Consider the following 15,941-nt stretch of genomic DNA (forward strand, 5'->3'; position numbering starts at 1 on the left):
TGTGGCTCAATAAAACGGGAAAAGGAATTCTGGACTTTTGATGAAAATTCTGAACTTTTGATGAAATCTTTACATTACATTTTACCAAGTTTTTACACTGTTACTATGTTTTTGTCATTGAAACAAGCAGGAAAAACAGACATACATAAATTAATCTGTTGACATGGAATGTAAATCGAATTAATTAATTGCAAGGTGATTTAATAATGGAATTACACATAAACAAGTACATTAGATTTATCCAACGTATAAAAACAAAACAACAACAATAACTCTAGACCTCGAAGACTCAAGCCCTTTAACTCATATTGGCCTCTTTCTGCAGGCCCCCTAGTGGCCATTCTGCTCATGGCATGGAAATTGAATAGGATATTTTAATAATAAATCATTTTTTAAGTTAATGCAATCAAATAAAGTATCTGTCAGATTAACTCGGACAATGCTGGCTCCCTGTGTGAAATGTTGTGACTCTGTGTTGAGCTGCGAGTGAGCACTGAGGGGTAAAGTGGGGCTGTAAAACAAATAACACCTCTCCACAATGGCACATGCCAAGATAGCACAATACAAACACTATAAAAATACAGTTATACATGTTGAATTTAACTTCAAATCCAGTTCACATCTGAGTTTGTAAATCATACACATTGAATTCCATCGAATTATTAATTGTGCATTATTAAAGACTCTTCAAAGAATGACGATTTCTGGAGGGAAAGTTTCCGAAAAAGCTTTCAAAATCATTCCTCTATCTTTTCTTCAGTTCCTCTTCAAATAGGAGAACAAATGATGGAGGCTTCAGCTTCCCATGAAGTTAATTTGCAGTACAGTCGTTCTTTTTCTCAGAAACAGTTCCTTTATAGTTCATAAGTGTCTCACAATAGCTTTTGTGGGTCTCAGCTCATGTTTTGAGACTGATTGCAGTTTTGGCTTCCCCTTCTCTCTCTCACACTCTCTCTCTCTCTCTCTCTCTCTCTCTCTCTCTCTATTCTTCTTCTATCTTCTTCTAATTCTCTCTCTCTTGTCCGCTGTCTATCGCAGACTCTTCGTTTTCCTGCTCTGCAATAGTCATTGTTACACCTCCTGTCAAAAGTCTGGGGACACTGTTGGTAATGCTGTATTTAATGGTTGCCTACATAGGGACTTCATAACAAATGCACAAGCACTGAATAATATAGTAAAGCTTAACACTAATTGCAAGACGACATAATATGTTTTATGTATTGCATTGACATAAGGTGTCTTAAACTAAAGTGAGAGACATTTCCTACATTTATAGCATTGTTAAGATTTTAAGTGCTATGTGTTATTAAGTGCTATGTCCCTATGAAATGTACCATATTTTAAATATATGTACGTCTTTTCCACCTACAACAGCTTAGCCCTGCTCAGTCATGCTGAAGTGATTCAGAGTTTTGTTACTGAAGAAAGTTACCGGGTTAAATGATGTGGGGTTGTGTTGTTCCAGGTTCTTGGGGGAAAAAACGTTCAAACGGCCTTCCCAAGGATCCACATTTCCAAAAGGAACAGATAAAGCCAATGAGAACAGAGATAATTTACATATACTAGTCTTAAATGCACAGCATAAAAACAAGCCTGCTTAATTTTCACTCCTTAAAATCCAGGCTTATTATTCAGTAACAACATGGACTTCAATGCAAATTGGCTGAGCTATTCTGAGGTTATAGAAGTGTGTAATAAAACTTTGGGACTGCTGACGGGTCCTGGTCATTTAAGGGGTTAGGGGGTGGAAATTTCAATGGACCTCATAATTCGCTTTAGTTCTAATTCACTGCTGTTCTATCGTTATTAGGTTTTCAATGTTATGTTAACAGTGGAGCTAACAGTGCTGTACCATGGACTAGTTTTAAAATTAGTTTATAGCAGTTTGAGCCTCAATCTGGACATGTGAAGCTTGTAACAAACATTCATTAAGACTGTTTACTTTGTTTGCTTCAGTTTACAGTTAATCCTTTTTAAAATCCTTCATAAACTTAAAACCTAACATTCAACATTACTAGGTTAGCCTGCCAGCCTGTGAGCAACTTGAGGTGTGTCTTAAAGCCATGTTCTTACACAAGGTATGTTTACTATGGTTTCAGGCCTTTTATTTCACCGAAATTGTCACCAATTTGGGTACTGTTACCAACTTTCATCCTCCAAGCCATGTCAACTATTTAGTATTTTTCAGGGCGCACAAGTTGATTTTATGTTAGTCTGAATCTTTGTGACTCTGAATCTTTCAAGAGAAAATCCCAATCTAAGAATTAGTCAATTTACCACAATAAACAAAGAGGTTAAAAAAGCCATTTAAAAATAAAATATGACTATTTTTTATTTCATACAAAGCACACAAGTGTTATTCATGAATTCACTGATTACAATAAAATGCAAAGAAATGTGAAATATGGGTCTTTTAAAAAGAAAGGCTAAGCTTTCCAAAACATTTGACAGGCCACGTATACCCCTTTCTTTCTCTTTCTCTCTCCATGGATCACTGCGTCCAGTCTCCACCGCATCCTACCACTGACTCAGATGACATCACAGCTGTTCGGGCCCAAACATGGGCAGCTTCCTCAGCCTGGTTGTCATGGATGGCAATTGGCAGGGCTGACTGGGAGAGCTTCAGCCTTCGCTATAGAGATCAGCTCTTAGTTACATCACTACAGCAAAGAGAAGAGCGGCCTTCACAACCACTGCAGCTTTAACTGGTTCTGTGTGAGTGTGTGTATGGAGCTCCAATGGATAGACAGCTCTCTCTGGCAAGCTTACACATGCATGCAAACGAAGGCACACGTGAATGTAATGCATGCATGAGCAAGTACATACAGGCTTGATACACACAAACACATACAGACAGAAAAACAAAAAGAGGCCGCACAGTTAATGCGTACAAGAAGGCTTTTGAGCTTCCATCTGCCACAGCAACTCACTCCCACACATCCACCACTGCTTACACATGCTTCTGTGAGAGTGTGCATGTGGTGTGGGGTTGTCACTATTGATTGCATTAGTAATCAAGTAACAGGCTTGGGATGTTACAGAATACAAGTAGAATTCAGAGTACACAAACTAAGTATCTGTCTGAGACGTTCACAAGTTGAGTCTTGACTCCCTGGGGTACAAGTCTGAGTCAGGTCTCGAGTTTTTGAGGTGTGAGTCAAAGTCGACGCTCAAGTCTCTGGAGTGAGAATGCCAGTTGAGTCTTGAGTCTTTGGGGTACGAGTCTGAGTTCATTCTTGAGTGTCTGCTGTGCAAGTCTCGAGTCTCTAGGGTGTGAATCTGTGTGCAGTCTTGAGCTCCGGGTCAAATATCAAGGCTCTGGGATATGAGTTAGAGTCTTGAGTCTCTGGAGTGTGAGAGCCAGTCAAGTCTTGAGTCTTGGGGAGTCGAGTCTTCAGTGTATGAGGTGTGAAGCTGAGTCGATCTTCAAGTCTCTAAGGTGCGAATTTCAAGTCTCTGTGATACAAGCGTAAGTCTTGAGTTTCTAAGGTGTGAATGCCAGTCAAGTCTCAAGTGTTTGGGGTGCAAGTCTGAATCGTGTTTCAAGTCTCTGATGTGCAAATCCAAGCCACATCTTGACTGAGATGCAAGTCTGAGTCAATTCTTAAGTCTCTAAGGTATGAGTCCAAGTTGAGTCTCAAGTCTTTGAGGAGTGCCAGTCAAATCTTGAGTCTTTGGGGTGTGAATCTGAGCCAACTCTTGAGTCTGTGGGGTGCAATTCTTGAATCTCAAGTGTCTATGGTGTGAATATGAGTGGAATCTTGCGTCTCTGTGATTCGTGTCTGAGTCTTTGAGGTGCAAGTGCTAGTCAAGTCAAGTTACTGGGGTGGTGGTCCAATTCAAGTCTTTGGAGTATAAATCCAAGTCAAGTCTTGTGTCTCTGGGGTGCAAAGTGAAGTGATCAGTTTAGGGTTTAAATCATGGTTAGGGTTTAAATCATGGTCTTGAATCTCTGAGATATGAATCTGTGTTGAGTTTTGAGTCTCTGAGGTCCAAGTCAAGTTTCAAATCATTGGGCTTTGAGTCTGAGTCAAGTCTAAATCGTGTTTTGAGTGTCTTGAGTAGGAGCCCAAGTCAAGTCTCGAATCTCTGGCTGCAAGTCCAAGTCAAGTCTTTCCTCTGTGGTGGGAGTCCGAGTCAAGGATGCACGGTATGAATTTGAGTCAACTCTCAAGTTTTCAAGGTGTGAGTCATCTGGAGAAGGGACAATGTAGTGTAATTGCACAATGCAGCATGACGTATAACCTGTGCAGGAGCAACATGTCTGGTTGCTTCAAATTATCTGTGGTGGGGCATTACTGAAGAGCCCTTGAGCAAGGCACCTATCCCCCACCTGCTCCCCAGGTGCTATGGTTAGGGCTGCCCAGTGCTCTGGCCAAGTGTCCTCACTGGCCCCTAGTGTGTGTGCATTCACTAGTGTGTATGTGGTATTTCACTGCACGGATGGATTAAAATGTGGAGGTGAAATTTCCCTGTTGTGGGACTAATAAGGGTAACTCATGTCCCATTCCATTGGCAATGCTTCTCTGTAAAAATTATACTGTGGTGTAATTCTGAACAAATGCATTAGCAATGCCTGCAGCATAACTGAAAGTGTCTGGGTACTTTTGGATATATGCACATATAAAAGCAGAGCGACTTATGCATGTACTTGCGCTTTTATCGGATTGTGTATGTGAGAGAGCAACCACCCTGGTTGGTTTATTGGCTCAGTGAATAATTCATGAGGCCTGGTTTGTAGGTGATGTGAATGGGCCGGGACAGTAGCTGCTCTAACAGCTTTAAACTGCGCTTTGGAGGCGTCCTGCCGCGCAGCCCCCCAAGGTCAACACATACACATAGCCTCTCGCAAACACACTCTTTTTGCTATCTCTCCCTCACACACACTCTTTCTCTTTCTCACTCCCCCCGCAAACACACACCTAAAGCGAGCTTCTCCGTGATTAACGGTGACAGGCAGGACGGACGACCTGCCAATCCAAACACCCACCCTGGCCAAAAGTGCGGACCCACTGTTAGCATGCTAATGTGCTAACATAGGCCAGATTTACGCCCTCTATCAGATCAGCCGGTGCATAGCAGCCTGCTTTTAGAATATTGATATCATCCGGCATGTCCCGCACCCATAAATCAAGCCAGATGAAAGAGGAGGGAAAATTATGGCACGATGTTTATAGAAGTATTGATGCGTAGCTGTGTAACCACAGACGATGGGTTATTTGGTCGTTGGAAGGATGCCTGGTCTGGGTTGCACTGTTTAGGCACAAGTTTGCATTAAGTTTCAATGTGTCCCTCAGTCAGACTCAGTGGATTCAAATCCTAAATGTGGTGCAGTTATATTGACCAAACATAAGCACTGCCACTATAACATGGCAATGGTATCACAACAAACTCAATACAGGCTGGAGAATAAAAATTATAACTAATAATTTCAAGGTCAGAGGTGTCGAGTCAGATTGTGCAGGAGTTTCTGGACCATGTCATACACACTTACTCATTAGGGTCATTCTCCATTTGGAGATGCTTAAAATATTAGGCACAGCTCCAAAAGTCGGTACATACGTTTACACAGTTGACTGAAGTTTAAATAACACTTTTTCCTCATGATTTCTCTGATTTTTCTTTTTCATCCTGTTTCATAGTCACTCTGCATCTGTAAAATAGCCTTTTCAACATTTGAGAAACCATTTTTAATATAAAAAAGCATTTTTAAGAGGTTTATTTCAGGAATTTGTATAAAACACATACATTTACTTTCTATTTCATTAATGTAATACCACTAGGTATAACATTTAGGTCACTAAAAGGCAGATCACAGTCCAAGTCCGGACCTGGACCTGTAACCGATAAACTATGGGGAGTTATTTCATTTCTACGGGGTGGTCCTATTTTAATCGGCGTAACGTTTCTAGCTTTTATGGTACCACTTTAGCGGCCCGGGAGACTCACAGACCAATCAAATGCATTGAAAATATCACACATGACGCTATTCAGCCAATCAGATCTGTGCATTACGATGAGCACTGAGACTGAAGTGAGTGACGCGCACACAGTGGAGGGACGAGGTGAGAAACAGCAGTCAGAGTAGAAAGTGAGTCAGAGGGAAGTTATTTTACATGGCATTCTCTAAAAAAGAGAAAACTGACATTAAATGTTGTTGAAATCTGATTGAATTGGAATTCATTTGGTTCGACATTCAGTTGCTGACTGTATAAGATGTTGATATACCTACTAGGCTACTTCAGTGAACAATATAAGGCACTGAATCATGATGCAAGTTTGACATGATGTTCCAGACCTTTGCTTGTGGAAATTTTCTCTAACTGGACCTTACTGAATTTTAATCAAAGACCCCTGCATTATACTACAATACAATTTGTCACAGAGATTTTGGTCACTGCTTTTATCAGGAATTCATCTTACATTTTAACTTTTTCAGCTCTATCAAACTGCTTCTTTGGGCCAAGGCTCATCAGAGAGGAAGTGTCTCAAGGCAAGAGAATGCGAGTCACACTCGCTCACTCATTCATTTATTAATAATTTTGTTCATCAGGCACCTCAAAACTTCTATGTGTCACCGGTGTTATGTGCTTTAATGGCTGGGTAATTAAAATTTTGTCAAAATAATGACATTAATAAATTTTTGTTACTGAATAAAATAGTTGTACAAGGACTTCATGACGGCCTACAAGTCAGCCAACTTACAAAATCCTCAGTTTTAACCAGAATGTCACTGGAGTCACGGTCACTAGTGTTACACCATAATCATACAACACGAGTGACTGTAAAATATGCTTGGAATTAAGCTCTCCTTATTGCATATATGACAATAGGACATGTTAATGGGCATATTAAGATTTACTAGTTTGGGGATGAAAATCAATCCCAAAAATCTATTTTAAAATCCAGCTGAATTCCCACTCCAAATGGATATTGACCCTTTAACATCACACATATAAACCTAAAAAGAAGGTCCAGCTTGAAGCTCCAAATGCAAAAACATTGTATTGATTAAAATATGATGACAACAGAAGACAACTCACTCACAAACTTGGAAGACACACCCTTTACCAAGTTTTGACTGAGTTCTCTTTGAATTTTCTTTCAATGCACTCGTAATCATCAGATTCAAAGGAGTCTGAAGCACCACCCACATTACAAAGTGTTTAAGTGATACTGTTTTGATCCCACAACAAGGGAACAGTATAATTTTTACAGAGAAGCATTGCCAATGGAATGGGACATGAGTTACCCTTATTAGTCCCACAACAGGGAAATTTCACCTCCCCATTTAACCCATCCGTGAAGTGAAACACCACATACACACTAGTGAACACACACACTAGGGGGCAGTAAGCACACCCTTGCCCGGAGCGGTGGGCAGCCCTATCCACGGCGCCCGGGGAGCAGTTGGGGGTTAGGTATCTTGCTCAAGGACACCTCAGTCATGGACTGTCGGACCTGGGGATTGAACCGGCAACCTTCTGGTCACAGGGCCAGATCCCTAACCTCCAGCCCACAACTGCCCTGTTCTTTCACAAGCTGCTTGCAATTACACAGGTCCACCAGAGAGGTCTCCAAATCCCCAAAAGGTTACATAGTGTAGCTTTAAAATGAAGACATTTAAAATGAACATGTTAAAAAATGTAATAGAAATAAATATAACTAAAAAGCTTTGTGTCTTTATTTATTTTGAAATTTCCTCACAATAGCCAAGCAAGCAAAATCATTCTGAAAGAGTGAGTAAGTAATGCATTTGATTGACAAGTATGTAAACACAATTGGAGAGGACACAAAAGACCGAGATGACCAGTAAACATTTTGATACTGACTTATAAAATTATCTGAAAACTCTCAAAGATGTACTTTTTTATTCTATCTCATTTAACTGATACTGGTCAGCAAGGCTATTTATGATTTTACTGTTGCACCTCATTACACCTCCCCTTTTTATTTTTGTGATGCATATTATGTATTTCGCCTATTTCCAATAACTAAATTCAATGTGCTTGGCAGTTTCTGTAGAGCAGAAATTGCAAGGTCAGTCTTGGACAAGGGCAGATTGGGCAGGGAGCTGTGTGTATGTGTGTGTGTGTGTGTGTGTGTGAATACAGAGTTATGTCATTAGTCAATGCCCATACATAAATTCCATCTTACAATAATACTCATTTCACGGGTCACACATACCCAAAGCGGACTCTCTCTGCTCCAGCAGTGACGCCTGATAACCCGTCTTAGGAAGTGTCAGATGAGGCCTTTTTGAACGAGAGGCAGGACTGAGCCCAGTTTTGGTAAACATGCTTTAGCCATCGACAAAAACTGTACATGAATTTGTACACAGACACACACTCACGCACACACACTCTCTCACACACACACACACACACACACGCACACACACACATGCTCACACACACTCATGTACATACACAAACACACACATACACACACACACACATAAACACACACACACACACACTTACACAAACTCATGCACACACACACACACACACAAACACACACACGCACACAAACGCGCACACACACGTGCACACAGACACACAAACACACATATACATGCACCCACATACACATAATTATACATTTCAACACTTCTCAAGAGTGAAATCTATTAATCTATAAACAGAGAGCGAAAGAGAGAGCAAAAAAAAGAAAATGGGAGAAGAAGCGAGAGAGAGACAAAGAGAAAGAAAATAGGAGACAAAAAGAGCATTATAAAAGAGAGCAAGATAATAATAGAGCGAAAGATAAACAGAGAAGAAGAGGAAGAGAGAGAATGAAAGACAGAAAGAGAGAAAGGTAGAAGAGGAAAGACAGCAAAAAAAGGGAGATGAAATAGAGAGAAACAGTAAAAGAGAGAGAGAGAGAGAGAGAGAGAGAGAAGAGACAGAAAGAGAAAAGAAGAGGCAGACAGAAAGAAAGATGGGCAGAAAAGAAGAGTGACAGAGAGAGAAGAGAAAAAGAGAGATAGAAAGAGAGAAATAGACAAAAAAGAAGAGAGAAAGAAAAGGAACACACAAAAGAACAGGTAAACAGAAAGAAAGACAAAAAGAGAGGGGCAGAAAAAAAAGAAAATAGATTGAGAAAAGAAAGAGAAATAAGGGACAGGGAGAAAAAGAAAAGAGGCAGACAAAAAAGGTAGAAAGATGGGGAGAGAAAGAGAGAAAAAAGAAAGACGGAGAAAGAAGAGACAGGAAAAAAGAAAAAGAGAAAAGCAGAAACAGACAGAGAAAGACAGAACTAAAGACAGAGAGAAAGGGCAAAGAAAGAAAGAGTAAAAGAGAGAGAGAGAGAGAGAGAGAGAGAGAGAGAGAGAGACAGAAAGAAAAGTAGAGGCAGAGAGAAAGAAAGACAGAAAGAAGGGTAGAAAGAGAGAAAAGAAGGAGACAAAGTAAGAAAAAGAAAAAGGAGAAGCAGAAAGAGAAAGAAAGACAGGGAGGCAGAGAAAGAAAGAGAAAAAGAAACAGAAAGACAGAGAAAGAGAAAAAGAAATACAGAGAGACACACAGAGAGAGAAAGAAATACAGAGAGAGAGAGATAGAGACAGAAAGAGAGAGAGAGAATGAGAGAGAATGAAATACAGAGAGAGAGAGAGAGAGAGAGAGAGAGAGAGGGACAGAAAGAGAGAGAGAGAATGAGAGAATGAAATTCAGAGAGAGAGAGAGAGAGAATGAGAGAGAATGAAATACACACACAGGGAGAGAGAGAGAGAGAGAGAGAGAGAGAGAGAGAATGAAATAGAGAGAGAGAGGGATAGAGATTAAGACAGAAAGAGAGAGAAGGAATGAGAGACAATGAAAAACAGAGAGAGAGAGAGAGAGAATGAAACACACACACAGAATAAAATGAGAGAGAATGAAATACAGAGAGATAGAGAGAGATAGAGAGATAGAGAGATAGAGAGAGAGAGAGAGAGAGAGAGAGAGAGAGAGAGAGAGAGAGAGAGAGACTATTGGCTATTCTTAGCTTGTCCTTCAAATTCATTCAATTACATGGCGCGAGCCTCAGTGAGAGGCATGATGAAAGTCTGTACACACTCTCTTTGTCTTCCAGGGGTGGAGTACATCGACATGTCGAGCCAATAAACATCAGCTGGTTGAGAAAACAAGGATTTTTCACTGAAGAAATTAATGACCCACCAGAGCAACACGGACAAATAAAAACAGGGCATCATGTAAACGCTCCGCTCGCTCGCACTGCCGCCAGAGGAGCGCACACCCCCTCATCCACGCTGGGCATTTTCTTTTTGCTTAGCCACGCTCACATCAATTAATGCCTGTTACGGATATTTACACATTTTCAGGCTAATTTAATATCCTGGAAAAGGACAGACACTCTTGTCCCACCGCTGAGCACATCAGCATGTAGAAAATGCAAATGCCACAGAACCGGAGAAATGGTAAAGAACTGATCTGGCACAGGATCTACACCATTTCTATTCACCTCAAATGCAGCCAACCAGCTAAAATGTCTTTAGTTTGTTTCTTTAGCTTCATATTGGAGCTAACAACAACTCAGAAAACTGTTTTATGTTTGTAGCAAACATTAAAGGCTGAAACTCACTGCACTGCTCAGGCTAACACCCAATGCTCACAGTCGGTGATGCATTTAGAACTTCCAAAAGGTCTGGAGTGACATTTTCCTCGCAAATTAGTTTACTTTGCTGTCCGTTCCATGTTAATCTAACTTGTTAGGTCTTCAGTTCAGCTCCTGAAGGCCTAACCCAGGAGTCAGCAACACGCAGCACCGGCGCCTCATGCGGCTCTTTCACTGCCCTGTTGCAGCTCCACAGCAGAATTAGATTTGTAGGTAAAAACAAAATAATCCTTCTCTGCAGTTAAACAAAGTTCTGCTGATCGTTCAACACAGTTTAACAATAAATATTCTTAAGCGCTGGAGTTAATGTACAACTGCTAATTCACCCTTTAACCCTGAAGATTGGCGTGCAGACTGCTGGTCACCACAGCAACAACAACCTAGCTAGTAGTTAACGAAATGGATTATTTGCATTTATAATCATTCCAGCTGGTTTCCTGACATGTTTAATCTGCTACGAGAAACTGTCAAAGACTAAAAAGTCATGAAGCTGAAGTCGCTTCTCATTTTAATTTTCCCGTTCCACCTTAAATGGTACCTGAGATGCCAAAATGTAACCGCTTCACCATTTAAGGTGGAAGGGTAAAATTCGGGCAAGAAGCTGGCGAATGAGAAGCGACTTCACCCTTGTAAAAAAATGAACGTTGACCAAGAAACTATTCTACTTTTGATTAAAAGTTTCCTGCCAGAGATGCGAGAAAAGCAACTACAGGGGGTCCTCGGGTTACGACGTTGATCCGTTCCTACATCGCGTTGTAAACCGATTTTCGGTGTAAGTCGGAACATACGTACATACTGTACGTAAATACTGTAAGCACTTATCCTATCCTCACACCCATCCTAACACAGTATCCTGCATAATTATCAAAAAACACATTAAGGAAATATAAAATACATTTAGTAATGAAATGAAACAGTAATAAAAAACAGTAGGATGCGATCTTTATCTATAATCGTAGCGACAGTCGAACGACTCAGTCCAAGCGACCGGCCAATGTTTGTCGCTGTTTCCCCCGAGGACCTCCTGTATAGCTGAGCTAAAGCTTAAGGGAGAACAATGTAAGACTGCATTTTATTTTGTGTTTTTATTTTTTGTTTTTAGCCTGTATTAGTACATAAGAACATACTGAGCCATATTTACAGCCAAGATGAAAAAGCTTGCTTGGCTGTATCTACCCAGACAATACGGGAAAAAATTCAGATTGGACAATTTTTTACTGGGCATTTCAAGAACTGAACTTTTTTCAACAGAATACGGGTGTTAACATAATACTTGCAAAGCTTAAATACAACAAGCATGACAACAAATAAAAATAACCAAAAATTACAACATTTTTTTTTAACAGAAATTGTTAGGCCTTCTCTGAAGGCCTAGAACACTCTGAGGCTCCCCCCTGCTGTGATGGATAAAAATGGACAAAAGTCTGAACAAAATTTTGGCTTCTAGATGGTTGATACTACTTTGTACACCAATCGTATAGTATTTCTGTGAAGAATAAGGCACTGAAACCATTTCTGGCAATTGTACCTATATAAAATAAGCGTTTCTCTGATGCAACAGAGGCTGTGAAAAAAAAAACATCACTACAGGCCTCATTGTGGTGATTGATGAATAAGCCATGGGCCACTTTGCCCTCCAGACATTCTGACAGTCACTGAGCCATACATTAAATATGATGTTCACTCAGTCTCTGTCAACTTTATGATATATTTAAAAGACACACTCACTTAATAAATTCATGTATGATATATTGGCTGTTAAGAATACTTAAGTAAACCTAAGAACAGTTAAGCTAGCCTAGGACACACTGGCTATGATTTCTGAAAGGACAAATCAATGTAGCTCATTATCATTCATGCAAAGGTTTCTATTAGCTTGTATTCTGATTGTTACCTTAATTAGAAATGCCTACCTTTGTTCCTGCACTCCTGACCACTTTATGAGCTCCACCTACTTTACAGGTGCACAGTTCCAGATTGAAAACAATATACGGCTGTACAATTAATCAAGCCCCTTCTATCCCATTCATCACTGGTCAGTTTCTGACCATAGGATTGCTGCCTTTTAGCCCCTTTTCACAGTAGCCAAAGGCCCAATCAGATTTCTTATTTTTACCCCTACCCCTTGTTTTCAAGTGTCATCTTGCCCCTTGGAAGTGAGTTACAAGGGTTAGAAGGGTAAAATCTTGCCCTACGAAATGGGACCCTCAAATAAAGAAGGGCATTACTTCATTAACAGCTGCTAGTGCTGCTCTGTAGGTGACCCTGCAGTCTGCAGTGAAAGCAGAGGAGGGTAAAGTTCAGCTCCTCACTGGTGGGCTTTAGTTACATTTAGGGAATCATATGCCTTCAAAGAGGGGGGCATCACAATTATTTATCAGTGGTCGGTAAACCAAATGTTAAGAGTCATTTTGTCCTTTCAATAAAAATCAGACCACTTTGGGAGCCACAACATTTCATGTTCATTTTACCATCTTGGCTATAAATGTGTCTCAGTATGTGCTAATGTACTAGTATAAACTAAAAATATAATATAAATGAAAAAACGCAGAATTAATTTGCTCTGCTTTAAGCTTCATCTCAGCTATAGACACTTTTCTCACATCTCTGGCAGGAAACCTTTCCTCAAAAGTAGAATAGTTTCTTGTAAAATCTCCCTCAGTTTTTGCCTTTTCATGAGGCAGAAGTCAGCATCTCATTCGCCAACTTCTTGTTGGAATTGTCAACTGCTGCAGAATGTAACTGCTGTACCCTTTAAGATGGAACGGGAACATTCAAACAAGAAGCTAGCGAATGAGAACCTTCAATTCTGCGACTTTTTAGAGTTTGACAGTTTCTCGTAGCAGATTAAACATATCAGGAAACCAGCTTACAAAATCAAATTCCATTGGAGTCCATTCGTCTCCAAATGATTGATGTCTAAATCTCTGTCTTTGTCGTTTTGTTAGCTACTACCTAGGCACGTTCTGTGTTGCTATGGTGACCAGCAGTCTGCACACCAACCGTCAGGGTTAAACGGTGAATTAGCAGTTCTATATTAACGCCAGGGTTTAAGACATTTATTGTTAAAACTGTGTTAGAACAATCAGCAGAGCTTTATTTTACTTTATAGAGGAGTTGCCGACCCCTGGCTTACATTAAATGTAGCAATGGCAAAATGCTGTGTGGCAGACTGTGATGTGCAAAGGAATTAAACTCTTGCTAACCGTCAGCACACCAATGGCTCCATTGTGTTCCTCAATTAAAAAAGTTTGGGATTTTTGGACGCTGCATGACACAATGCGGCGCATCCGGTGTGCAGTGGCCTTCAGAATCACTGCTTTAAAAAACCTGTAACTCGTAGATAGTAACAGACGGAAATGCATTATAAACCTTATTTTGGAAAAGTCAATACTAAGGCAACCGTCTGATCATACACCATCACTGACAGTGACAAAGTAACAATCCCAATCTGATTTCAGCCCAACTGTACACCAGAAAAACTGTACACTAGCAAGGTAGAGCTCCAAGCTAGTGGTTTCTAATAGTAGCTGATGAATGTTTATGACTGTTTTACCTATGAGGCCTAATCACTGTCCTAATCCGTATCCGTGCAGGTTAAGCATGTATAGTTCAATGAGCTTTCATAGAATAACAAAAAGCCAAGAACTTCAAAGTGTCTGCCGATCAAAGTGTGCAGCATTAACGTTCGTTACCAGTGTTTTGGCTTTCTGGCCTCCTCGGTGGCAGACAAGAGCAGAAGCAGACGTTCAACAACGTTTAGCTTTGATTAAAGCAGCTTGTTTACTAAAGCAAGGTGAATGGCGGTGGAGTGGGACAGTTTATATAAATATACACTAGGACGGATCAAACACAGCGAGAAGAACAGCCAGTCTAGTCTGACGACGGAGCAGACAGTTAACATTCTCAGAAGAGCTCATTAAGATTGTGGAGTTTGAGTTTTCCAAGCTTTTGAGTTTTATGTATTGGAAAAAAATGAACAAAACTCATCAAAAGATGAGTCAAACCAGCTGTTGTATTATTAATGTTAAGTCTTGCATTTGGCTGTCTATGAATTACAGTTTAGGTCATGGAACCATCTGATGTTTTTCTGCATGGTGCTCTGATCCCAGACATTAACGTCATTCGTAAAAGTATTTGGGACATGTTTGTCTGTTGAGCTCATAAACAAACTTTTCAGACATTCTGCAGCAGAAAGTATGAAAATGGTCTGATTTACAAATTGCACAAAGTTACTTTGCTTCCCTCTCCAGGAAGCCAACTTGCAAGTTTATGGCTCAATTGAAATTTAAGGCCCAACAACTAGTAGTCAATAAATATCTCCCACCAGTAAACCCTCTGAACCCTCAGAGCCTTCTAGGCCTCCAGAGAAGACCTAATGATTTTTATTTTAGATGAATATAATCATATTATTATTTTTGTTTAATAGCATCATGTTTGAATGTTTGAATATAAACTCTGCAAATACAGCAGTAATAATTTTATTTCACTTTTAAGTTTTGCTTGGATCCTTAAGTATCGACCAATACCGAGTTTCGATATCGACACTAAATCAAAAAAACTTTTTTTTAACGAGTTTTTAATTTAAAAACTAAAAGTCTAAATCAAAATTTTACTTTAAAAGAAATTTTAAAAAAATCTCTAATAAACACAGTTGAAAAAATAGCAATAAGAATAAACAAAATACAAGAGTTATGTTCATAAGTGTAAATGTAGGGGTTAAGGTTTGGGACAGACATTCCCAATAAAAGGTATCCTATAGATGATGATTCTGTATATAGGTAGATTATTACTCTTTCAATTAATCCCACGGTTTTAAACAGATCATAATATAGTCTTTAAATATCTTAGGTCTAAACACTTTATTGAATCATCCCTTAGGGGTGCTAGCAGAAATGAGAAATGAGTTGTTTTTGTTCTCATTTGTTTGACTTTTTTACATGTTAAATGTTTTTACATTTAATCCCTGAACTGGCCCTAATAGGTACAGTTTACCACAGATTACAACTACTGAGGAGATCACACAGCAAGCAACTCAAACCCAGCACAAAGCAAAGAATATCCAGCGAAAACATGGGCAATCTCAGATTTCTCCAACATAAAAGCTCCAATATGCTACTCTGGTACACTCCTGCTGGTAAATTAATATTACCAGTTTATGGACAGCAATTGTCTTGATGTTTTCTCATCAAGTTTCAGCCATCTTGAGGTCCACAACAGATTATTTACAGTTTTATTGTGGACCTGACAACAAGCAAGGAAGGAAAGCAATAAATCCCACCTTGTCAGGCCTCTGTGGTTATTTGATTTGCTGGATGAAAACG

At 39.8% G+C, this 15,941-nt stretch overlaps 1 protein-coding gene across 2 annotated transcripts in view; it reads right to left on the minus strand.

Moving 5' to 3' along the window:
* The window catches only part of dlgap2a (discs, large (Drosophila) homolog-associated protein 2a), a 431,171-nt gene that overhangs the window by 287,203 nt on the left and 128,027 nt on the right, over positions 1–15,941 (minus strand). The window lies entirely within an intron of this gene.

Source organism: Pygocentrus nattereri, chromosome 10, assembly GCF_015220715.1.
Source record: "Pygocentrus nattereri isolate fPygNat1 chromosome 10, fPygNat1.pri, whole genome shotgun sequence".
NCBI classification, from domain to species: domain Eukaryota; kingdom Metazoa; phylum Chordata; class Actinopteri; order Characiformes; family Serrasalmidae; genus Pygocentrus; species Pygocentrus nattereri.